The following is a 24490-nucleotide window of genomic DNA, read 5'->3' as shown; positions in this document are numbered from 1 at the left end:
TCACTGCGCGCTGCTTTAGGTACTGAAAAACGATCACAGCGAACATTGTTTTCAAAGAGCTCTGAGACAAACAAAATGAACGCGGAATCTCTACTCGAAGGCGAGAGGCAAGCGACAGATATTTTGAGGGACCAGAGGGGGCACCTTTTGTGTTGTTAATGTGTTGGAGAGCAAATAATAATGCGAAAGCGAAGGGTGCAATCTTCTCGCGGAGAATCATTGATACGCGTGTACACAGTAACGAGTGCTCCAGCCCCGGTTGGAGAGCGATCCCTTCCCTTTTTGAAAGCTCACTTGAAAAGTGGGGACACGGCAGTCCACCCCACGGGAAAATCAACGAAACTAAACGTTGCCATCTACGATGACCCATTAGCTGCACCAAGGTGACGACTACACAGGATGCTACCGGCGCCGTGGTGCTGCTTGCCTTCGGCGCGTTTTTGACGTGTTCCTTACAATGGCACAAAACACACCACCTTAAATTTTGGGGTTTGCCTACTGCGGCCAGTTCGCTGCTGCGGCGCGACTATCCGAAATCAATAACCTATCTACCTTTAACGAGCATTGGTTCCTGACGACTTAGGTCATTGACCAGAAGCCCAAGCATACCATTCCTGCGGCAGTTTTCTCTCTCCACGAGGCGAACAGTGAGGAAAAGCCTGACGACTTTTCATGCAGACGAGGACATATCTCTCCACGGATACCTTTGTCTTCTTAGTTCTACAGGTATACTCTGTGCAATCCCTAGTTATCTCCTCGAGCGAGTGTGCAGTTTTTAGCTCCCGAAGCAGGACCGCGTATGAGGATAAAACGATTGACATATCTGTTTGAGGCCGACTCGGTTCCGCGATGGTCGCTGCAGCACCGCCAGGGACAGACAGCGGTGCGAGATACGAGCGGTACGAGATACTCAAAAAAAAAAAAAAAAGGCCGACATCCACCCCGTTACCGTTTACCACACAAGTTATACGAAAAAGCGCGGCGTAATTTTTTCATTGTAGTTATTTTTATTTGTTTTTTTTTTTTTTTTGCCTCTTTGTTGGAACGCGACGGCAGCCAGAATGCGGCATGAGGCGAGCAACAACCGCGCGCGCGCGCGTAAACACGCGCTGGAATGCAGGGAGGAGCAGCCGGTAACATGCGTTTCAATCAAGATTTCAATGCCGCGCAAGCAGACGACTCGGCCCCGCTGCGCGTAGGTTTTGCCGAGGCCTCCAAGGAGGGCGCTGACTCCATTATCCTTGAACCCCAATGAACAGAGCGGCGCAGCGCCCCCTGGCCCAGGTTTTACCCCCTAATGCATTTAGAGTATTCCAAATCTCTTGATGGTAAGGTTTTTTTTGTCCTATCTTCTCCAATGGGGACAACCTCAGCTAAGGATAAATACTACACGGCTCAGAAGCGGACTCCCTGGGTTCTACACTTTTGACAAAGGCTGTACGTACTTTGCTCAATCGGCCCAACTATAGTGACGGAAAGTTGTCTGTCCATAAGCTAATTGTAACATCTTGTATAATTTCACAGCGTAATTCTAAACGTCGACGTTTACGTGCCCTTAAAACATGCTCCCAGTCTTTACAGTTATTCCTTTTCCACCACTGCAAAACTGCATGTGTGTGGGTGCGTCTGCACGCAGATAACTCATGCGCAGGTACTCAATATATTTGCGGACCTCCATACGATCAATACTCTTGCAAGTTTTCAGCACGACGAAGAAAGTAAACGCACAGCCTTTGTACAACAAGCCGCCGACCTGCTGGACGCTTAATTTGAGTCCTAAATAAAGTTCATTATTACTACTTCAACAATCCGTGCAGGGCGCTGCGAAGAAGCAGACTCACGACGAGTCTCTGCGTCGCTTCGAATACCAGTCACCCAGCGAAACACCTGAAGAAAAAGAATGAAATCAAAAGATTGCGAACGCACAGTATCGGTATATGTATCAACACGCACTCTACAGTCCCCCGCACCGCGCCTTTTGACTGAGCAGCGCGCCTCTCTCAAGAAAAAAAAAAATAAAAGAAAGAAAAACCTCCGCGAGACACGTGCGCAATCACGTGATTGCGCACTCAGAATCTGCAAAAAAATATTATCCGCAAGGGTCCACCCTGCCCGCGACGACGATGATGCGCGCGCTAACGAAATCCGAGCCGTACGGCACGGAAAAGGGTATAAACGATGTGGCACTTCAGCTTGCTGATATGTTGGCAGAGATAAACCATTGATCACAAAGCTTCTCAACTAAGCCTAAATTGTGCAACCAAAACTAAATAACTGCGAATAAATGCAGCTGTGTTTTGCAACCTAGCTTCTTAGTGTTCTTTCCTATTTAGAAGCAGCCATCTACCAATTTGAGTAATTTTCACAAATTTTTAAGTTCCTTACTGGCGTCATATTCGTTTTTTTTTTCCTGCTTTCTATGCCTTGTGAAAAAAAACAACGAGAAAAACAAACTTTTTTTCCCCGAAATTCGGTCCTGCTGTTGTTTTGGAGAAGCTGTCGGCGACAAATTACGTGGTGCTAATGCTGGGCAAACGAAATGTTTGCAAAATCTATCACGCGAATCTTTTGAAGCCTTATTCTGAAAGGCAGTCAATCGTAAACCTCACGTTAAACATGCAGAGGTCGAGGTCAGCTTGGAAATTCCAAGCACTGAAAATGAAAGGCGTGATTACACGGCAGCTAAGATTGAGCAACTCGCCGTACAGCCCAATTCTCTTGACCCAGAACAGGCAGAGAGCCTCCGCAAACTGATCGCTCAGTTTAGGAATTTGTTCTCGAGGCGACCAGGAAGAACAAACCTGGTCACCCACGACGTCGAGCTAACTGACACGGCACCGGTCAACTCAAAGCCTTACAGAATGTCGCCACACCATCGGAATATCCTCCAACGAGAGGGGGAAAAGTTGTTAGAGCTAGGCGTGATTAAGGAAGCTGAGAGCTATTATAGCTCGATCATTGTCGAAGTGCCAGGGAAAGATCCTCGACCCTTTGTCGATTACAGAAAACTGAGCGCGGTCACCAAGGATCAGATTTTCCCAATCCCAAATTATGAAGAGAGAATCGAACAGGTTAGCGCTGCAAAGTGTATCTCAACTCTCGACCTTGTTAAAGGCTAGAGCTCTCTCTTACTGAGAGAACTTAGCGGTTCGCAGCGTTTGTTACGCCTTTTGGCATGTGTTCCCCCGCTGCTCTGAGCTTCAAACTGAAGAACGCACCATTCTGTTTTTCAAGCTTGATGAGCAAGGTGTTACGCGGCACGGATAGCTTTGCAGTTCCCTACCTCGACGACGTAGCAATATTTTCGGACAGTTGGGATGAACACCTGCAGCACTTAAGAGAAGTTTTTTTGCAGGTTACATGAGGCCGGATTTATAGTATAGCCTGCAAAATGTCAAATCGCTCGTCTGGAAGTATAGCTATTTGGGTCATGTGGTAGGAAATGGTCTTCGCCGGCCTCCAGAGATCAAATTGTTGGCCATATCTTCCTATCCCCGACCAGCCACAAAGACAGGGCATTCTAAGGGCTTGTCGGATATAGTTCCAGTGACTTTAGTCGGATATTACCGCCAGTACATAGATCATTTGACTGCTCATTGGAGGGTCAAATTCTAAAGTTAAAGCTCAGCTACTTTGGTCATCTGATGAGAAGAGAGGAGTCGCTGGAGAAAGATTTGATGTTGGGAAAGGTTGAGGGTCGCCGGAGAAGGGGTAGGTAGAGAACGCGATGGTTAGATGGCATCCTCGAGGCACTGCAGATGAAATTATGTGATGTTAGGAAGATAGTGAGAGACCGGAAAGCGTGGCGTAACATGGTCCATAGGGTCCCGAAGAGTCGGACACGACTGAACGACTGAACTGAACTGAACATAGATCATTACTTGCAACTCGCGAGTCCTCTGACCGACGCTCTGCGTATAGGGCAATCCAGAGCGCATCATTTGGGACAGCGCTAAAGAGAATGCGTTTCAATCGCTAAAGCAAGCGCTTGTTAGTGGTCCCGTTCTAAGGTCCCCCGACTACTCGAAATAATTTATCATATAGTGCGACGCAAGCAACAGAGGCATGAGCGCTGTACTGTGTCAGAAAGATGAGGGAATTGAACACCCAGCCCTGTCAGCCGAAAGCTCCCTACCAGAGAGGAGGCATACAGCGCTTCCGAAAAGGAATGCGCCTGTCTGGTTTGGACGATCCAAAAACTTGCTGGCTATGTCTCCAGATCGAGGTTCATAGTAGAAACAGATCATTGCTCATTAACGTGGTTGAAAAATATGTCGGGCAGAAACGGGCGCCTCCTTCGCTGGCGTTGCAGCAATTCTCTTTCGAGATGCGATGCAAGAAAGGCGGCAAGAGCACAAACACCGACGGTTTAGGCCGCTGTTTTTGAGTAGAGGTGCTTTTTGCAGAGACTTGCGTGAACGTGCCGGGGCAAAAAGACAGGAAGAGGAACCCGGGACACATGCTATGTATTCCAAGGTGCCTAATTTTTTGCGTGTGTGTCTTGTGCGTGTGAAGACTGAGTCCAAGATCAGTGTGGACAGGGCAAGATTTTCCCTATCGCCTGTCACCTTATATTTTTGTTTAGCCAAAAGAGCCTGGTGGGTCTCGGGGAGAGAGTTTGACACTTGCAGGTTGTTTTCTTGCGAGTACTTGAAGTTGCTGCAGCCATTCAACAGTGTCAGCAAATAATCATGAAAAGGGAAAACTCCCGTTCAAGACGGGGACACCGGAGCCAACCCCTAGCTACAACAGAGCGAGTTCCAGGCGGGGGAGGAGTTGTGATCGGGACGACTCCCCTGGCTTTCAACAAGGCACTCGACGCCGCCACGACGGGAAGGAGGGACCGCGCAACGGCCCGCGATGGGGAACCGCGCCGCGCTGGAGGAAAAGAGGGAGCACGAAGAATTATGTTCCCGGTGGCCGAGCAGGGATGACCGCCCGCAGGGCTGCGCGTTCTCCGCGGTTCTTTTGAAGCCTTCGGCGGGACCGCTCGGTTTCCTGTGAACTGATGTGGGCCAGTGGCGACGTTACGGTGACAGTTCGCCAAAAGACAAACGGCGACTAAGTCGGACCTTTGGAAGCAGCCGTGCTTATGTGTTTTGTACTTTTTTGTTGCTATATTTCACACTCTCCCTCTCTAAACGGGCTATGCGCCCTCATTATTGTACATTTGTTTAGAGCAGTCTATCTCCAGAAATATACGGATATGGTCGAGCATTGAGTCGCTTCCTCGAGGCCCCGGGCAGCGCACGGAAGGCCCAGCTCCTCGCAGCTTCGATCCCTAACCACCGCTCGGACACAATCTGGCTGGCACCGAAGGGATCACCATGCATTGAAGCTCCATGATTAAAGCTTGGTGGGTGTCTGACTTTTTCCCATTGAGATTTACCAGGCTCTCGAAATACGTGTCGCAGCTGGCGGGTGTATCCATTATCGGAGACGAAGCGTGGTGTTTGTGATCTGTCGAGATATAAGGAACGATTGGGGAAAGTATAGTGTCAGCTGATCATGCACCTCAAGTCTTTACGGAAGCCTCAATTGCTATTGATGTGTAGAGAGTTGGGGGTGGAAACGGGAAAGGCCGTGCGCAAGCCTCAACTTGTTAATGCCATTCTCGCTCTGAAAGCAGACGACGATGAGTTCATTGAATGTTGGGAGCTAATTAAGGAGCGGGGAAAGAAAGAAGAAGAAGAGAAACTCCACGCCAACGAAGAGAAACGTCGCGCAGACGAAGTCAACAACAACAACAACAACAACAACAACGAAGTCAAGCGCCGCGAACAGGACCTTCAGATGAAGCGGTTAGAGCTTGAAATGAAGAAGGCTGAAGCACGTGTTGCTGCTCCTCAGGCAATCAGCGTTGGAGACGGGGGTAGATCGAAATTAAGACAGCACTGTTCTTCAAATGGCTGATTCCGCTTAGCCGTTTCTCTGGAAGGAAAGAGGCCTTCTCTCTTCGTCTGTTTCCCTGTGCTGACTGTGCAGGCGGTTATTCGCTTCTCGTACCAGACAGCGCCATGAACAGCGAGATGCCTGCTTTCGACAAACACAGGCATACATCATGTGTGTTGCAAAAAAAAAAAAAAAAAAAAAAAAAAAAAAAACGCGGTAACGAAAGCCACTACTTGTACTGGACCGGAAGCACGTTTCGTTCGCCGGGCTGTTGGCTGTAGCCGGGGCGCACCTCAGCCTACCTCAGCTGCACGCGTGAGAGCTCGCTGGCGGCATTTCGTTCGAAGACAGACTCGGCACGTAAACAGTATGCTACAACGAATAGGCAGGCGATAAATAATTCACAAAGCAACCAAGTGTACACTGGCAATTCGCGGAGTTAGCGCGACTCGATTCGTCACCGAGGGGGAGGCCCGAACAATACCCAGCAATTGTTCTGATGTCCCCCTCCGTGACGGCGTCCCATCCTGCCCCAACTCAACTCGACCCTGTTTATCTGCTTTATGCAGCCATCCCCTGCGCCGAAGTTGACTTTGTGGATAGTGCGTTGAGTTTTGAATGACGAAGCTCGGGCATTGTCACAAGAGGCACCTGCTTGCGTGCACGAAGGGGTCTCCCTTGTTACTAGCCAGTTCCAAGTTTTTGTTTCTTTAACTCTTTGCTGTAAATATCTCCGAAAGTGCCTTACTTGTAATTATGTAGAGTTTGTACTTATAAAAATTCATGTGTAATCGCTGCTGGCTGTCATTGTCGAAGTCGTCACAAGGCCTTTCTTCTCTGATGGCATATCTCTGGTGCAAGGAAAAAAAAGGAAAAAAAAAAAGCTTTCGTGTGCGCCACCATCATCAGCTCGGGTAGCCACGACGACTCTTGAATTTACTTGCATACATGGCAAAATTACTTTTGGAAAGCAATTAAATTACAGTACTCATTAATTTGCTGAAAAACGAAGAAAAGTAATTAAATTACATTACTGATTACTGCTCCCAAAAGTAATCAAATTACATTAGAATTGCATCTCCTGAGTAATTTAAGTACTTTTAAATTATTTTCTAGTTTTCATGCAGGCAAAAACTAAGCAAAGCTGGTAAACGAAACAACTTGTTCTCCAGATGCGAAGAGCACACATTCTTCCGTCTTTCCGCCAGATTCCGTCCCAGAGAGCTGTTCTTTCCTACAGCACTTGCAATTACAAAAATAAAACAACCACACACACAAAAAAAAAAGGCCAGGCATGGTCGAACAGTCGTGAAATGAGTGGTGAACCCAGTGTCTTGCAGGCCCGGAGCTGCCTCCGCCATTTGAAGGGCCCGAAGAAGCTAGCTTATTTACTGCTGCAGCAGTCCCAAGAATCGACGTCGGCACCATGAGGCGTGCGATAAGTAATGCTCATGCCACGGTGGCTCACGCCATGGACCCTTTCGCCTGTCTCCCCTCACCCAAACCCTCCCTCGCCCCGTGGTGACAAGTGTAAAAAGGCACCACTGTGCCATATCCAATGCAACAGCACTGTGTCTTTGCAGCTGAGCAGTCGGGCCGTGGTGCCGATTTCACCTAATTCCGCGGGGCCCTGCCCACTCACTTTTTCATCAATAAAAGTTGTTCTTCATCATCATCATCATCGTCGACACAACGCCACCGCACCTTGGTCCTCTTTCATCCGTGCTACTTCCTGAATGCCCCAAGTACAATTTATAATAAAAAAATTACCGACGATTACGTTACTTCCTAATGCGAAATTTGAGCGCAGCAAATAAGCTGCTTCACCTTTTCGATAGACTGAGGCAAAGAAATCGAGCAACACATATATGCGCTATCACAGAATTTTTTTTTTTTCACACGTATTCCTTTAAAGGCCCACTGTCCACCCTCCGGTCGAAAATATTTTCTTCCCCGGGGACTGTGAGACTTCGCCCCTAGAACGCAAGGCCGCAAAATGTTTTTGAAAAGAGTAACTAATAACGCAGTTACAGCCACCGCAATCACCCGATTCTATCATGCCTCTCTCCTTCCGTTCCCTCGCAAAGGTTTTTCACTCTCCTGCCCGAGGTCGTCTAGCCTCCGCAATACAAATTCCCCTTCCTCCTCCGCGTTTGGCGGGAGGTGGGGCGTGGCTCTCCGCGAGCGCGAAAAAAAAAAAAAAAAAGAACGGTCGAGGGAGCGCGCGCCGCTGAATTCAGTCTGACCGTGGCGAGGGAAAAGCGCGCTGCAAGCGGTAGACACCCACCCTTCTCCCGTCAGTCAGCGAGACGGACCAATAGGGAATCCAAGCTCAAGTTTCGCCGCGCGATGTCAGCGCCGCATTCCTGGCATGGTGGCGAAATGTGAAACGATGGGACGTCGCCGGAGCAGACGCTCCGCTAGTTTCCTATGCACGTACGGCGACCGAGTGGCGCCTGGCGGTTATTTGGCGATACAAAAACGCTTCCGCTGATGCGAAACGGAGGTACTAAGTAGCATTGTGTCATGGGTAGCCACAATAGTAGGCGAAGCGCCAAAAGTCGAGGCTCACGTGTGGAACTTTGCAGATTTCAATGGAAGCGTTTCCACAAGACCTGTTTTCCAACCGCATAACAGCTTTCTGAGAAGTCTCGCGTTCTTTGTGGAAACGAAAAGGGCCAATTTTCCCCTCTCCATAAACTCAGAAATGTTCGACAGTTGACAAAGACGTCTTAGAGAGGCATCAAAAGAGTACAATGGTTTAACCCCATGTATACGAAGTGAAGGGGGTGGAGGTTTATCCTGCTCTTCGCTCCGCGCGTGTCTTGCTTTGCCGATTTTCTGTGCTCTCTCCCTACTTTGCGAGTGCTCTGAAAGCAACCAAATCAACAGATATCCAGCGTGCGACGTCCGCGATCGACAATGATGTGTGAATGTGCCCTATGATCAAGAAAATATCTAGGAAAGAGGCCTTTATTTTGTGTGTGGGGAGGGGGGGGGGGGGGTAGAAAACATGCTTGGCTGAGCCGCTTTTACAGATTTCCGAAATTGGGCAATAATTGAAACAACATTATTATTCATAGCAAAAACATGTTGGAAGTGCAATACAAAAGCGATCCTAGTTATGGCTCGATTGACACTACTCGCACGGAGCACCCTATTCGCGTCACAGGTTTCGTAAATGCAAACCAAATATAAATGAAGCACAGCCATTTAGTAAGAACCGAAATCAAGCACGATTGTAGTACAAGCTTGGATTTCACCTTCCTTCCGAGCCAGCGAGCCGGTTATGTCGCGTGCAGCGCGTGGAGCACGCATGTGCTTTTGAGACTGCTAGCGTTCGTGCGTTTGAATGAACATCTCCTTCCTACTGCAAGATTTGCTTTAGTAACGTCGTAATAATAAAAACAAAACCGTATATAGATTTCATGCTACAGGCCAAAACGATGATAAACAAGCGAGCAGCTTTATTTCAGAGTACTGATAATACTTCCGCAGTTTTTAAACGTATTATAATGTAGCGTGTGCAACAGCAACTGCTAGGCGGCTGCTCATCGAGAGTCTCGTGCGCGGACTCGAAGTGGCCCCGTGGCGTTCGATGAGAAGTATTGCTGAAGTCGGCTGCTGTTACTCGGTGCTTGGGCCTGCTCTCCTGTGCCTGCTAGATCAACCAGTGCTATTAAAAACCAACCTTAAGGTTACGGGCCTAAACGGCTACGTGACAATATACGACAATATAGTCACATAGCTCACTTACCTCGAGATAAACTTCCTACGTTTTCGCTAACGTGGGAAACGCATTCACAATCAATAATTACTAATCGCCGTCTGTCGTCTGCTCTACAGTGCAGACGTGAATAAAAATTTTCTCGCCTATAATTACGTTTCCTCCATGGAAATACGCGGCAGGTTGTCCAATCATCAAGACGGAATGCAGGCGGCATATGTCGCGATGCGCCTGCGGGGGCGCGTCAGGACGCGTGCTCGTTCGAGAGAAAGCGCGCGGCGCACGTCGCGAAGACAGCGAGCCGAGCCGGCGGCGTCCCAGTGTGTGTTTTTCTGCCACAGATGGCGTTGCCCATCAGCAGCCGCAGCGCCGCCCAACGATGCTTTGGGAGCCTATGGACATCGTTCGCGGTACGTACGTTATTATTGTGGGCCGTCGGTCCAGCGCAGGAAACGGGGAAGCTGGCTTCCCAAAGGAGAGCACGAGAGAGCTTTGAATTGTATTTTCGATGCTTTGCGGCGCGCGTGTCATTGTAGCATTTTGCACAGACTATCTCCGGTACCTGATCGAAACACTGGGCTCCTTTGCTTAAAAGGGCCTTCCCTGGACAGTGGCCCTTTAACAAAGAACGGCAGCGGCAATTTCGGCTCGGGCGGTGCACATATACAAATCCGCCGCCACCGATCTGGCTCTCTGATTGCCACCGCACAGGGGTTGCATTGGAGGAGGAGCGAAGAAAGAAATTAAGTTCGAGCCGGCGCTTTGACAACCGGAGACTCGCAGGAAGAGGGGGGAGGGGGGCGGCGTGTACACCCAGCGGCAAACGATGGGGGCAGAAGCGCGCGCAGCAAGCGGACAACGCGATAAAGGGAGGAGGGAAGAGATAGCAGCGACTGACTGATGCTGCTGACGCCGATAGTGAGTCAACCCTAGCGGCGGAGTTGGTTTCAGGGACAACGCCGCCGATGCCGACGCAAACAATATGATACCCTCGCTTCCGCATCGCCGAGAACCAGGTCTAGCCGTGGGAAGGTGGTCACGTATTCGTCGACGTGCCGGGGCCTACGTGAAATAATCGGCGCGTCGGCAACTGAAGAGCACCCTATCCGCCACACAGGAACAGGGGGGGGGGCCTCCCCTTCTCTTTCTGCATGGCGGCGACGGTGTTCTATGCAGTCACGTTATCTTGACTCTCTAGCGGCGTCAGCGGCATCCAGCGGTATCAGTCGGACGCTGCTAGCGCTGGGGGGATGAAAGGGGGGCGGAGCTGGTTACGAGGCCGACGACGACGCCGACGCGAAACCCAGGAACGGACGCCAAAGAGCTGCGCTCTAAAATGAAAAGCCAGATATACGCTACGTGCGGGTCCGATTACTAGGCCCGGGAACTGAGCTTAAAGTCCGGCCAGGCCCAGATTGGGTGGAACAGATGATTTTTCCGACCAGGCCTGGGCTTTCGGGCCGGCCCGAGACCGTGTGGTGCTTAGTTTACATGGCACGGTTCATGCGCTCTTTTCATTGCGTAAGTAGCTATTTTTCTTTCGTATATAACTTTTGGAAAGAATAGCGATGAAATGACCTCGTGATGATGAAGAAAACATTTTATCTTCAAGAAAGGAAAAAGGGGGATTTACGGGAAGGTTGGTCGAATCCTTAGTTCAGGATTTAAAAATATTATGAAATGTTGCTTGAAGTTCGAGGCTGTTTGCTTTCTATGATGTCAATGCTGAGGCGGTTCCCCGAACACCTCCTGAGCTGGATACATGCTGGACGCTGCTCTCCGGATCTCTTCAGAACCTGTCTGCCGCCCTCCAAAATGGATTAGCCTTCCCCAAAGACACCTTTTCAAGACTCGTGCAGCCATTAGAAGCTCCCAGTCACTAGACTGTGAGCCGATGACCGGCAGGCTCTAGCTTGTCTGCAGTAGTCACGCGCGGAGGGCGGGTCCCTGTAGCCAGACCGGCTCCGGCAGAGGGAGATACGATGCGGGGAGGCATTGTAAAGGGCCGTTCCAAACACAGCAGCGGTAGCAGCGGGGTTCGCCGCTGAGGGAACGGGGAAAAAAAAATGTCAGAGGTGAAAAGAAAGGCCCTCCTCGTGGATGCCACGTCTGCCGGGGCAGCAGCGGTACAGTACGGTCGGAGAAAGAAAATCGCGAACTGGCGACCAAACATTTCGATAGCGCTTTTTTTTTTCCCGGACAGACGAGGTCGGCGATGACTGGGAAAGAGGCGGATGAATGACTAGAAGTGATTGCCTAATCAGTTCAGTTTAGTCGTTCAGTCGTGTCCGACTCTTCGTGATCCTATGGACCATGTCACGCCACGCTTTCCGGTCTCTCACTATCTTCCTAACATCACATAACTTCATCTGCAGTGCCTCGAGGATGCAATCTAACCTACGCGTTCGCTGCCTACCCCTTCTCCGGCGACCCTCAACCTTTCCCAACATCAAATCTTTCTCCAGCGACTCCTCTCTTCTCATCAGATGACCAAAGAAGCTGAGCTTTAACTTTAAAATTTGACCCTCCAATGAGCAGTCAGGGTTTATGGGCGACAATATCGACTGATTTGATCTTCTGGCAGTCCAAGGAACTCTCAAGAGTCTTCGCCAGCACCACAATTCAAACGCGTCAATTCTTCGGCGGTCGGCCTTTTTCCCAGTCCAACTCTCGCATTCATACATCACAACTGGAAAGACCATAGCACAAATTATACGGATCTTGGTTGGCAGACTAATGTCTCTGCTCTTTACTAGGCGGTCAAGGCTAACCATTGCTCTCTTTCCCAGAAGCAGGCGTCTCCTAATATTATGGCTGCAGTCTCCTTCCGAGGTAATCTTGGAGCCCAAGAACAGAAAATTTGTCACAGCTTCCACTCCTTGTCCATTGATGCTCCAGGACTTGATAGAGCAAGACGCCATGATCTTTGTCTTTTTAATGTTCAGTTTAAGCCCAAACTTCTCACTCTCTTCTTGTACGCGGATCAGAAGTCTCTTGAGTTCCACTTCACTTTCTGCCATTAAAGTGGTATCATCCGCATATCTAAGGTTGTTGATACGTTTTCCAGCAATCTTCACTCCAGCTGAAGACTCGTCCAGACCGGCCTTCCTCATGATGCACTCTGCATATAGGTTAAATAGGCAGGGCGACAGTATGCAGCCTTGCCTCACTCCTTTCTCGATCGGAAACCAATCAGTAAGACCATGCCCAGTTCTGACTGTGGCCTCTTGCCCTTCATAAAGGTTCCTGAGGAGACAGATGAGGTGAATTGGAACTCCCATCTCTTGGAGAGCTTGCCACAATCTGCTGTGATCTACGCAGTCAAACGCTTTCGCATAATCAATAAAGCAGAAGTAGATGGGTTTCTGGAACTCTCTTGCTTTTTCCATGATCCAGCGAAGGTTAGCAATTTGGTCTCTAGTTCCTCTGCCCTTGCGAAACCCAGCTTGCACGTCCGGAAGCTCCCGATCCACATACTGCTGCAGCCTACCTTGGAGGATTTTCAACATCACCTTGCTAGCATGCGAAATAAGCGCGATCGTGCGGTAGTTGGAACAATCTTTGGCACTGCCTTTCTTTGGAATGGGGATATAAACTGACCTCCTCCAATCCTGTGGCCACTGCAGGGTTGTCCAAATCTTCTGACATAATGTATGCAGAATGTTAACAGCGTCATGGTTGAGGTTTTGAAGCAACTCAGCTGGAATGCCATCAATTCCGCTAGCTTTGTTCTTAGCAAGGCTGGCTAAGGCCCATTCAACTTCACTCTTCAGGATGCCCGGCTCGAGATCAGTAATCACAACCGTCTTAGGTTTGCACATTCGGGTCCTTCTTGTAGAGTTCTTCTGTGTATTCCTGCCACCTCTTCTTTATCTCTGAGGCTTCAGTGAGGTCCTTGCCTTGTTTGTCCTTTATCACGCCCAGCTTAGCACAGAAGCTTCCTTTGATATCTTTGATTGTCTTATACAGAGCTCCAGTGTTCCTTAATTGGCTGTTGTCCTCAACTGCTTGGCACTGTATGTTCAGGAAGGCATTCTTATCTATCCTTGCTATTTTCTGAAAATCCGCATTGAGAACCTTGTATCTTTCTCTTTCCCCCATAACTTTTGCCATCCTCCTTTCCTCAGCTATTTGCAAAGCCTCTTCAGATAACCAGTTTGCTTTCTTGCATTTCTTTTGCTTTGGAACTACCTTAGCAGCAACTTCTTGTATTATATCACGAACATCAGTCCACATCTCTTCGGGCTCTCTGTCTTCCAGATCTAATTCTTGAAATCGATTCCTCACTTCCACAGCATATTCTAATGGAATTTGATCCAGATCATACCTGAAAGTCCTTCTAGTTTTCTGCGTTTTCCTCAATCGAAGCTTAATTTTGGCAACAAGAAGCTGATGATCGGTGCCACAATCGGCCCCAGGCCTTGTTTTTACTGCTTGTATAGCGCTTCTCCATCTCTGCCGGCAAAGAATATAATCGATCTGATTCCTGTACAGACCGTCCGGTAAAGTCCATGTGTACAGGCGCCTGTTGGGCTGTTGAAAATGAGTATTCGCTATGGTTAGGTTGTTTTCTTGACAAAACTCTACTAGCCTCTGCCCAGCTTCATTTGGCTCGCCAAGACCGAACTTGCCTATAATTCCGGATATTTCTTCACTCCCGACCTTAGCATTCCAGTCTCCTATGTGAAAAACGACGTCTGATGATGGGGTGCGGTCTAAAAGGCATTGTAGGTCCGCATAAAATCTCTCAACGTCAGCTTCTTCAGCAGTAGTGGTCGGTGCATAGACTTGGATAACTGTTATGTTGAAAAGGTGACCTTGGATCCGAAGTGAAATCATTCGGTGGTTTTGGGGTTGTACCCTAGCACTGCTTTGCCCATTCTTCTGTTTACTATGAGAGCGACCCCATTCCGTCTCTTGGATTCGTGCCCACAAAAAAAGACATAATGGTCGCCGGAGTTAAATTCTCCCATTCCGGTCCACTTGAGCTCGCTGATACCCAAGATATCAATGTTCAATCTGTCCATTTCTCGCTATATTTATATTATTTATTTTAAAATATATTTATTTTATTGTACCCAGCCTTTTTGCGAGGCCGTGCTGTGTCTACAAAACCTCCTGCTTCGGCTTTGTTCTTCCAACAGATGCCGGTGTAGGGTGGCTACGTTAGTCTTGCGCGTCTGCACGAGAACGCCTCAGCGGCCGGGCCACACGCGTCCTCTTCTTCCCTGACGAGCCGCTTCCTATGCCCTCCTGGCGTGCTGCTTATTTTTGCAAAGGAGAAGTGCAAATACGAGCGTCTGCTGAACGATATCAGTGCATGTCGAATGACCACATGCGGTCGCCATCCCACAGTTCATGCGGAGCTTCGAAACGTTAACACATGTAACACAAATAAAGCCCCTCCCATCATGCACTTGCTTCGTTGTATGAACTGCACGCGCTCGGCGGAGCAATCATGGTAAAACTACGCTTGCTCATAGCGTGAAATGACACTTATTTCTCGCTCAGCTTTCTTTCTTTTTATTTTTTGCATAAAGTAGTAATTTACAGGTAGGAATATGTACTCTAGGTTTTCTGCGGGAAGTGCGGTTATGAACCTTAGAAACATTCACATTTCAGTGCAGTGGGATCGTGTAAAGAAGCTTTCTGTCTGTCTGGTCAAGGTTAAGCGTTTTACATCCAGCGGTCGATCTGGGGACAGTTCGCATCGGCTCTAGTGTTTCTGTAGGAGGGTGGACCTTAGATGTGTCCCCTAAATACAAGCATGCGTCGCCAAATCCCACTGTCGTGCGCCTTCGCCGCACTAGCTCTTCAAACGGACAGAGGCGTTGGCAGAGGGAACGGATGTGTTCGTTTGCATGTGGTCGCGAGAGGCGCAGACATGTCTCAGAAAATGCGCCCTACCACCATTTCGAGCTAGGAATGCCATGGTCATGTTTTAGCCGTCGTGTTTCGAAGAACCGATTTGATCCCCCCCACCCCTCCCCCCGTTTAGAACTCCGAAGGAGATAAGGCCTTGAGAGACGCCCGATGGGCCCATTATGTGCACTGTACCCTTACCGAGGAAGTGTTTGCTTCAGTAGGAACCCTCACTTCTATTTTATTATTTTTTTATTGTGATCTATATGCCAAGGATGAATGAAAAGGTGCTCTGTCGCGCTTCCTTGACTTTCGAGTCCCGCACGCCCAATCTGCAATAGAAAGTGGCGCATACTTACCCTTCCATTCGCGTGGTTTCCGACTGCCCAGTGAAGGTCGCGACATTGCAGGTTTCTGAGGAAGTCCCATGTCGACCGGCATTTTTCGCGGGAATGCTCGAAGCCACTACAATGAAACAACATCGTTTGTGTTTTGTGTGGGCTCGTTTGTGTGCAGAGCCACGCCGACGCTTCTTGAAGGCTGCGTGCATGCCTCTGTGAGGGAGGAGAGAGGGGCAACATTCTGTGGCTGTGTAGCCAAGGTGCCACACAGGAGAGGGATGAGAAGGGAGGGTCTTTGTTGTTGGTTGTTGGGTCTTGGGATATTCTCGGAGGGGGGGGATACCGGACACGGGTCTTTGTCCCTGTTTCGAGGGGGTCGCCTACCTCAGCACTAACGACCCTGCACCGCCTCTCCATTTTCACCCTTTACCCCGCCACATTCAGAAACTCAACTCTCAGCTCATTTTATCGATTAAATTCATTCTTATCTGCCGCCAACTGTCCGGAATGAACCTTTTCCAAGTAGCGCACCCTTCTTGCAGGCGCCAAGCGAAGTATCTTTGACTGGATGGGTTACTGCGAAATTGCACAGAAATTCGTTCACAATAGTTGGCTGCGCTTATTTTCCGAGCAGTAGTTGAGTGTAGGGCTGTACACGCCCAGCCTGGGCAGAGCAGAGACACGTGAGTCATCTGCGGACACACGGTGTTACACTTCGCCTCCTCCCCCTTTTGTGAACCCCGTAACAACTAAGTAACAACAGGACGTTGACGAACGGCCCAGTCTTCTCGCTTGAGGCAAGCTAGGAGAGACGGAACAATACAATGCTTGTCTTTCGAAGGCCTAGGAGATGCTAGCACTGCACGCAATTATTGTGCAGCAGTTTGCCGCGTCGATGAAGCGAGAAACGTCGTTTCGTGGAAAAGCACGTGCAGCGAACTGATATGCTGAAAAAAAAAAAAAAAAAAATCCAACGAATTGGCTGCTGCTTAAGTCCCTCTACCATTTAACGAAACACGTGCTTGACACCGAAGTAAAAAAAAAAAAAAAAAGAGAGAAAAGAGAAATCACCAACCACATTAGGTAATCACGATCTAATTAGGCGGAATTGGAACAAATACTTCGAGGAGCAATGGCGGGAAAATATGTCGTGCACCTCCGATCAACCGCATTTTTTTTTTATTTTTTTGGTTCAAATGTGCGTGAGGACCCTGCAGATTCAGCTGTAAAGAGAAGGCGACAACGGTCGAGCGCTTATTCATTCAGGATATGTTTGCCGGTATCGGATTTAGCAGGATTGCACTGCATCCACAGAAAACGGCGGTATATTTCAGGGGCTTCAGGAGAAACGAAGTGACCTCTCCCTCCCACCCCTTACAAACACACATATGCTAAACAAAAAAGCAAGAACGATCGGCAAAGATGGTGGGGTGACCACGGTTGCGGCCTTATTATTTCTATGCGAAACAAACGGGCTTCGTTTAAAAAATAACAACAAATAGCCAAATTCTTGAAGGAGGGTCTGCAGATGTAATGATTGCAATGCTGCAGTAATACAGTACGTGAAAAATTACGTTCAAATCTTTTGTTGAATTGTAAATAAATTCTGTGTGTGATTTCGGCGCGATAGTTTACGTTTCATGGGAGCCTTTTGATCCATCGCCACTGAAACGCTGCCGTGCAGCGGGACGTGAGCTTGACTTCGGATTATGTATGTACGAGGGGGGGGGGGGGGGGGGGGGGGGGGCGTACACTTGGCTATGATAATGATAGACCTTGAACTGCTGTCTCCTCGAGCGATGTCCCATATCTACAGCGCGAAAAACGGGACAAGAGAACACAATAACGACAAACACAGCGCTACAGCGCGAAAAACGGGACAAGAGAACACAATAACGACAAACACAGCGCTGTGTTTGTCGTTATTGTGTTCTCTTGTCCCGTTTTTCGCGCTGTAGATATGGAACATCGTCACCAACTCGCCCAACAACTGACCTTGTCGAACTCCTCGAGCGACTGTTCTCGGTGCAGCACCTGTAATACTGATACCATATATATGTACATAAACATAGTTACGACGATATATCCGCAAGTTACAACGGTCAATTAGCCTTTCTGCATACCAGTGGTTTTATGCCTAGGCAAATACTATCTGCTCAAAGCGAGAAGGCATTCAGTAGTTACATATCGTAAGGTGTAGGTTAATATGCCCGAGGTTGTTTTCTATTTTCAAATTTCACTTCTGTCCCGATTAACCCGACCCCTCTAATTACACAACACAGAATTGATTCTTCTCGTACCCCAGTCTGCCCATTTCCCTTGCGTCAATCGGCTCACTTTAGAAAGTCGCTCTCTTTTTCGAAGTCCTCCTTGCGATCGATCCTCCATCCTCTGTCCATGGCCGAGGGTGATCTCGGAGGCCACGCTCCGTCGTTTCTCCGAGGCTGTTTGTGGCCGCTGCAGGCGCCTTCTATCGTTAAATTCTCAGAAACCGATTCGCTGGGGATTGTTGCGGGAGTATCGGGTGTACATTCGGGAGCGACGCTTTTCTGCGACCGACATCGTTATCCTTCCGCTGCCGTCTGCGCAGCGCCATGCTGCAGACCTTTTCTCTCTCTCTCTCTCTCTCTCTCTCTCTCTCTCTCTCTCTCTCTCTCTCTCTCTCTCTCTCTCTCTCTCTCTCTCTCTCTCTCTCTCTCTCTCTCTCTCTCTTTCTCTCTCTCTCTCTCACTTTCTTTTTATGAGTCGGGTTTAAACGACAAAGGTTTGTATTTCTAGCGTATATGCATGCCACAACTAGATGACTATCAGTAGATCACGGCCAGGCATCAATACTGGTCGTTTGAATTTGGTAGCGTGCTTGTGAGTTCTGAGGCAGTGACATGTTGCAGACTGGGAGGCTAGACACCAATAAGTACCTAGTTAAGTACCTTAATTAGCCATGCGCTGTCGGCTAGCTTATCGCGCGCTGTCCCTCCTCCTAAAGCATGTTATATGTATGGACATCCAGAGGACGCATAACAAGCAACCATCAAATAAAAACCATTGGTAAAATTCATGGAATTCATATTCTCGCTACCGTAGCGGTTATTCGGCAGTCCCATATCGCTGCCGTCAGCACGCGCGGACGACATGAAGCCCAGTGCAGCCAGAGCATATGATGGGCCCGACCCTTTAATTTCGACGCCCCCTTCTTTTTTTTTTTTTTTTTTTTTGCAGCTTTCTTAGAATTTCGCAAGCATAGCTCTTGATATAATACGGCTATTTATGAGTTTTACTGCTACATTCATTGTCTGCTCGTTCTAATAAACCGACCAAGATGTATTCCATGCCATGTTTGACAGCACAGGAACATCATATATTTCAACGAGAAAAAAAAAAAAAAAAAACTTAAATTCCAGGGAATTCGCCGAAGAAAAACGAAATTTCAAATAAAACCGAAAACTGTAAGCCATATTTAAAAACAAATGAAAAACAAGGCCCACCTTTTATGCCCACATTATCGCCGGAAGGTAACGGTTAGATTGAGCCATGTGATCTGAGCTACTGCGGCTAGCTGTCGAGAGGGCTCGATCGAAGAAAGTTGAGGTTTTCCATACCACACATCGCTTAAAGTCCTGCCCCCCCCCCCCCTCCCCCCTCCCTTCCTCTCAGGGAAAGCGAGAGAGCGAATTTCCTGAAGAAAAGAAAGATCCCCTCCCTTTTCGCTGGCTTTCGGTCGGAGCCTCGCTCTCGCTTCTGTCTTTTGGAGCCCAACCCCGCTAATCCTGTCCTACGGGCAGAAAGAACTCAAAGCGAAGGCGAAGGCATCGCATTCGCTTCGCGGCCCATTTTCCCTTCAGAGTCTCCTCCTTTCTCCCGCGCCTCCTTCCTGCGCTTTCCTTTCCTTGCTCCTTTCTTTGTGTATGTCTTCGACGTTCGGTTTGTCAGGAGACGAGGAACGAGGGCTGCACAAAAGTGGGGTTGCAGTTACGAAGTGTCTAAAGGTACGTCCGACGTATCCATTCGATTCTCGTAAAGATACGGCGGACGTCGATATACAGGCTCATGGCTATATGCACGTCGCACGCGGCCACATTCCGCTTGCTACGCGCGAATGAATCTTATCCTCTATGATATCAGCTAGCCGCGATTCTCGATGAATTGCTACGAAGAGTGCATCCGTTCTAACATAGATCACGGTCTTTGTGTACGGCAAGCATCGCTGTCACGCACATAGCTGCAGGCGATGCTACGTACTGCACCAGCTCCACCAGCTGGCATCGAGATACGCACATTCACGAGCAGCTTTCGCTTCGCACTAAACTATTACCTCGATCTGCCCGTAATGTAAGCGAGCTACTCCTAGCATTTACGCTGTCTTAGGTCCTGCATCGACCTCCGAAGATCTAGCGCCGGTACAACACACACACCTCGCCGTGCAGAACATTCGGCAGTCCAAAGTATGTATATGTGAAATGGCATTATGCTCTTTCCTCACATGCAGACCGAGGAAACAGGATGTTTCTAGCCAAATTCTTCGTTTAAATTCTACCACAGAGCCGTGGCAGAAGACATGCCGAATCTACTAGAGGCCTGCGCTGCTACTGCGGCGAGCTGCACATCGACTCGTCGAGGCGAAGACCTACTGCACCGCACCGCAAGAGTGCACAACCGGAAAGCCGGAAGCGCGAATGATCCGAATTCCCTGTGAACAGCAATGTTCTTTGGTATTTAGGGGAAGACTAGACTAAAGTGCTTAGCCTGCATCTTTTTCTTGTCGTTGAATTTTGCGTACATGTAGTTTAAACCCCCGCACGCTCGAGGTTAGCATGACCCGACTGAACGGCCGCGCAGCTTTGAAACGATCGGGATCGATATGCATGCATCGTCGGACTTGGGTACGCGGTAGAAAATGTGCGCTGCACATTTCGTTGCAGAAGCTGACTCTTGGAATTTTGCAGAGTGCGCCACGCAAGTGATCGTTGCTACAACCACGCATCCATGTTCCAACGGCTGGCCTACCCCGAGGCGCATAAATGTTCAACCGTGGACGTATCAATGATCGAAGAGAGGACAGATTTTCACAATATTGGGCGCGAAATCGATAGCTACCAGTGCTCAGTGTTAGAGAAATTCTGCCTTGATCATGCGCAATTCAGTGTTTCAGGTGTGGTCAGTAGCTGTAAGTTTGAACAGTTCGCCTGTCAAAGCGGCGCCAGCGATGGACCGGCGGAGCGATTTTCCACGCTACACCGCTGTCTGCTAGAAAGCCTACCTAGGTGGCGTTTGACATTCAGCTGCTTTTTGTGGGCCCCGTAATTGAAAGCAACGCCTTCAGAAACGCGTTAAATGTTCAAAAATGTATTCTCTTCAACAGTTTCACTCCAGGCTGTCAAAGCAGGCGGACGTTGATAAAACAGTTGAGCACTCCAGTCTTTAGATATCTGTAGAATCGCCTTCAGTTTGTAAAATTATTGGAATAGGTCACTTTCCGATCGCTGGGACATAGACCCAGCACAGCAGCGGATGAGCGTGGTCGTCTTTCTCGGCGTCTACGACTGGGGGGCAAGGGCAAGGAATAGAAAAAAAAAAAAGAAGAAAGAGAGAACACCCATATTGTTGTGTTGTCAGGTGGTACAAGCGCGTTAAAATGCCAAGCCACGGAGCGCTTCCAGTCGTGGGCGGGGGGCTGAACGTTTTCTTTCATCCGCGCGGCGAAATGTGACTGCATGGTTAGTGCAACTGCGCCGACTATCCGGATCCAAGGGTCCGAAAAACCCCCTCAATCTCTCGCTTCATACGAATTATCATCATCATTTATCGGCGCAGGTGAATTTTATGTTCCTCCATGCTGAATTTCAGTGCGCGCTCGCATAACGCTCGCAGCGCTGCTAGCGCTGCGGTGGCCGCGTCTTCGGCCATTATTACATGCAGCGCCTCCTCTACTTTTATATGATGGGGCGGCTGAGCTGACCGTGGCAGTTATCGCTCATTGTTTGGCAGTTGTGTGTAGCTGTGGTGCTGCTTATTTTTGCCGCTTTCGCAAGGTGATGGTGATGTGGTGATGTCGCGAAAGCGCCGTGCTTGTGGCGATTTCACGACGCGCTAGTAGACGTTTGAGCTGTAGTACGTTGTGCTGCTGGCCGCCAACGTCAGTGCACTGTGGAATTGGTGCTCACGTGCTCACTGTGTGACATCCCCTGTGTACGACTTCTCTGAAGCTCACTGAAGACCCTTCGGCAAGGCGTCTAGCGTCGTATTTCTGGAGCTGTCAGAGCCGTGGCAACTGTCCGGGTAAACGTGCCGCTTGCTGCAGACGTCGGTGCAGAAGTCGAACTGGTGCTCATTGTGCGACGTCGGCAGAGTGCGGCACGTTGACGTAGCAGCTTCGCTATCGTAGTAGCGTATTGAAGAATCTTTGGCACGCCAGAGCTTCATTGTATCCAGTGTCGTAATTTGTGGAGCTGCCAGAGCCATACCGACTGTCAGGTAAGCGTGGTGTTAAGTGTTTTATTCGACTGCCAGTGCAGATTTCGCAGCGAAGGAACAGACTGGCCGTTGTTGCCCGTGCATCAAAGGCACATAAGCATCACTTCTGCTGCAGTTCAGAAAAATGTCACGGCCTACAACACACGTTATTTGCGCCTTTTAATTGAAAGCCTGCTTTCGGGGAAGATGGCCGCGGCGCCATGCACGGAGCCACTATTCTGACATGACAGCTCCTTGCCGTGTCCCTGCTTTTCAAGATTTTATGTCGCACGCGTCCACGAACTCATGCTGCCTTTCATAGAACGTGTTTTGAAAGATGTCTTTTTTTCAATGAGCACGGAGTTGATGGTTGCGGTTTCCCGTTTCACGTTTCGCTCCGTTTACTTTTCGACTTATTTTATTTTTCTCCTGGCGGGTTTCATGCTTGGTATCGTGGCGCCATCTGCCGAACATGCTGTGAACCGGGCGGCCACTGACCCGTTCATGCCCGTTGCCGAGGCAACTCCGATGTCTTCGCTTGCTTGACAACCTGGCGTTTTGAAATCGCTTCTTCGCCTATCCTTGTATTTAATTTCCTGAATTTAGCAGAGCTGATACGTTTGGTAATGCAACACTATTTAACAGTGCAGCAGGACGTGCACGGTCGGTGAATCAGTGCAGTCGGACGACGGGGAAGCTACGGATCAGCTGTGCAAAGCTAGTGTAAATATGCGTAGCTCATCATTAATCGAATAAACAGGCATTCACACTAGCTACTACCAGGTTCTTGCTAGGCTTTCGCTATCTTGCATTTAGCAGGATGAGGCATGAATCCAAAGCGATAAACTCCGCCCATGCTGATGGCATGGCTTCGTGCTCACCGTGGTGCTCTCTCCTCACTCGTCCTCTTGATCGTCGCCGTGAGCGAATACCGCTTCCGTATTAGTGAACTAAATTGGTCCAGTAAACCACGGATACATGTCTGGGAGTGCGAGAAACCTGACTTTTGCAAGCCTGGTGCAGTCGAACTTTGGTATGCGTACGGGCGCCTACCTACGGGCGCCGCCATATCTGGCACGGTTTCGCTTATTGTTATTTTTATTTCCATATGCTTTATTAGGGTTGATTGTTTTAGGTGTATACAATTATCAAAGACTTAGTTATTTAGAGAGAGGAAATATTCTTGCATCAATATGTCGCTTGTGCAGTGCTTCAAGACGACTTCTCAACACCGCCAGGGCGACCTCTAAAAGCCGTTCTTTGGTCAGGTTCTGAGGTGTTTTAATCGAATTTTGAATATATTAGGCATTAATTCAATGCTTTCAAATAGCAGGAACGCTGTGCACCAGCCACGAAAATCCGCCGGAGCGATCATCTCGGAGGAGCGCCGGAATTCGCTGCGCTCGCCGGCGGGTGCTCACTGTGCCATGGGGGTCTGTTTGGTAGTTGATTGCAAAGACCCCGGACCGCGATTCAAGCTCTGGTATCGCTTCTCGGCCTTTTGGCTAAGATCAAAGTGTCTTATCAGCTTAATATCTGATACGGGTCCTATTTGGACCCAAGATATTAAACTTATTTTTGGAATGCGGCGGAGTGCTTGAAGCTTGCTTCACCTCCGCCACGGGTCGGCCCGGTATTGCACTGCCTCCGGGATCGGCCCACTCACCCCACCACGGGGTGAGACCTTTCTAAATCAAAAATCAGACTTAAACAGCACTTGCGAGGCAGATCTGATAGCAGATCGCACACCTATAAGCTCCGGGGCGTTTATCGTCCCTCGTCAAGTGGGCGCCATTTTTCCCCGTTTCTGGGGCACCCCCTATGATGCCATATGACAGCGAGAAGAGAAAGCTCATTTCAAATAGCAGAAACGAGGCGAAGCGAAAGAAATGCCTTGAAGCGATGAGTCTCGCAAGGACACCGGTTCGCCAGCGTGAGCTCACTTCAAACCGAAACTCAGAGGCGTGCCATATGCTCTAATGTCGAGCAGTGTTGCACGTAGTGTATGAAACGGAGTAGACACGTATCGCGGTCGGAGGCGTACCATGCTAGCGGATAAAGTGGCACTCTAACGTCGGTACTCTATAACAGATTTTGATTCTGTTTCTCATGCTTTACTCGATCATTTTCAAACTTTCCCTTCTTAATATTGACCCGAACGTCTTTGCATGGATTAAGGATTTTCTTGTAGCCGCTAATGATGATACCTCTAGACCTT

The 24490-nt window shown here is 49.0% G+C and overlaps 1 long non-coding RNA gene and 1 pseudogene across 1 annotated transcript in view; one reads left to right on the top strand and one right to left on the bottom strand.

The window, feature by feature from the left end:
- LOC146186444 (uncharacterized) overlaps nt 1-23353 on the bottom strand; it is a 61639-nt gene extending 38286 nt beyond the window's left edge. The window contains exons 1-2 of the long non-coding RNA XR_014708108.1: nt 23154-23353; nt 15841-15946 (exon numbers count right to left, since the gene is read on the bottom strand). This is a non-coding gene — a long non-coding RNA (uncharacterized LOC146186444). The remainder of the gene's footprint in view (nt 1-15840; nt 15947-23153) is intronic.
- A 404-nt stretch (nt 23354-23757) lies between these two features.
- Nucleotides 23758-23939, top strand: LOC146186443 (U2 spliceosomal RNA; annotated as a pseudogene).
- The last annotated feature ends 551 nt before the right edge of the window (nt 23940-24490 follow it).

Source organism: Amblyomma maculatum, chromosome 6 (genome assembly GCF_055883805.1).
Source record: "Amblyomma maculatum isolate TAMU_Amacu chromosome 6, ASM5588380v1, whole genome shotgun sequence".
Taxonomy (NCBI): Eukaryota; Metazoa; Arthropoda; class Arachnida; order Ixodida; family Ixodidae; genus Amblyomma; species Amblyomma maculatum.
This window is presented reverse-complemented; position numbering and strand designations above follow the sequence as displayed.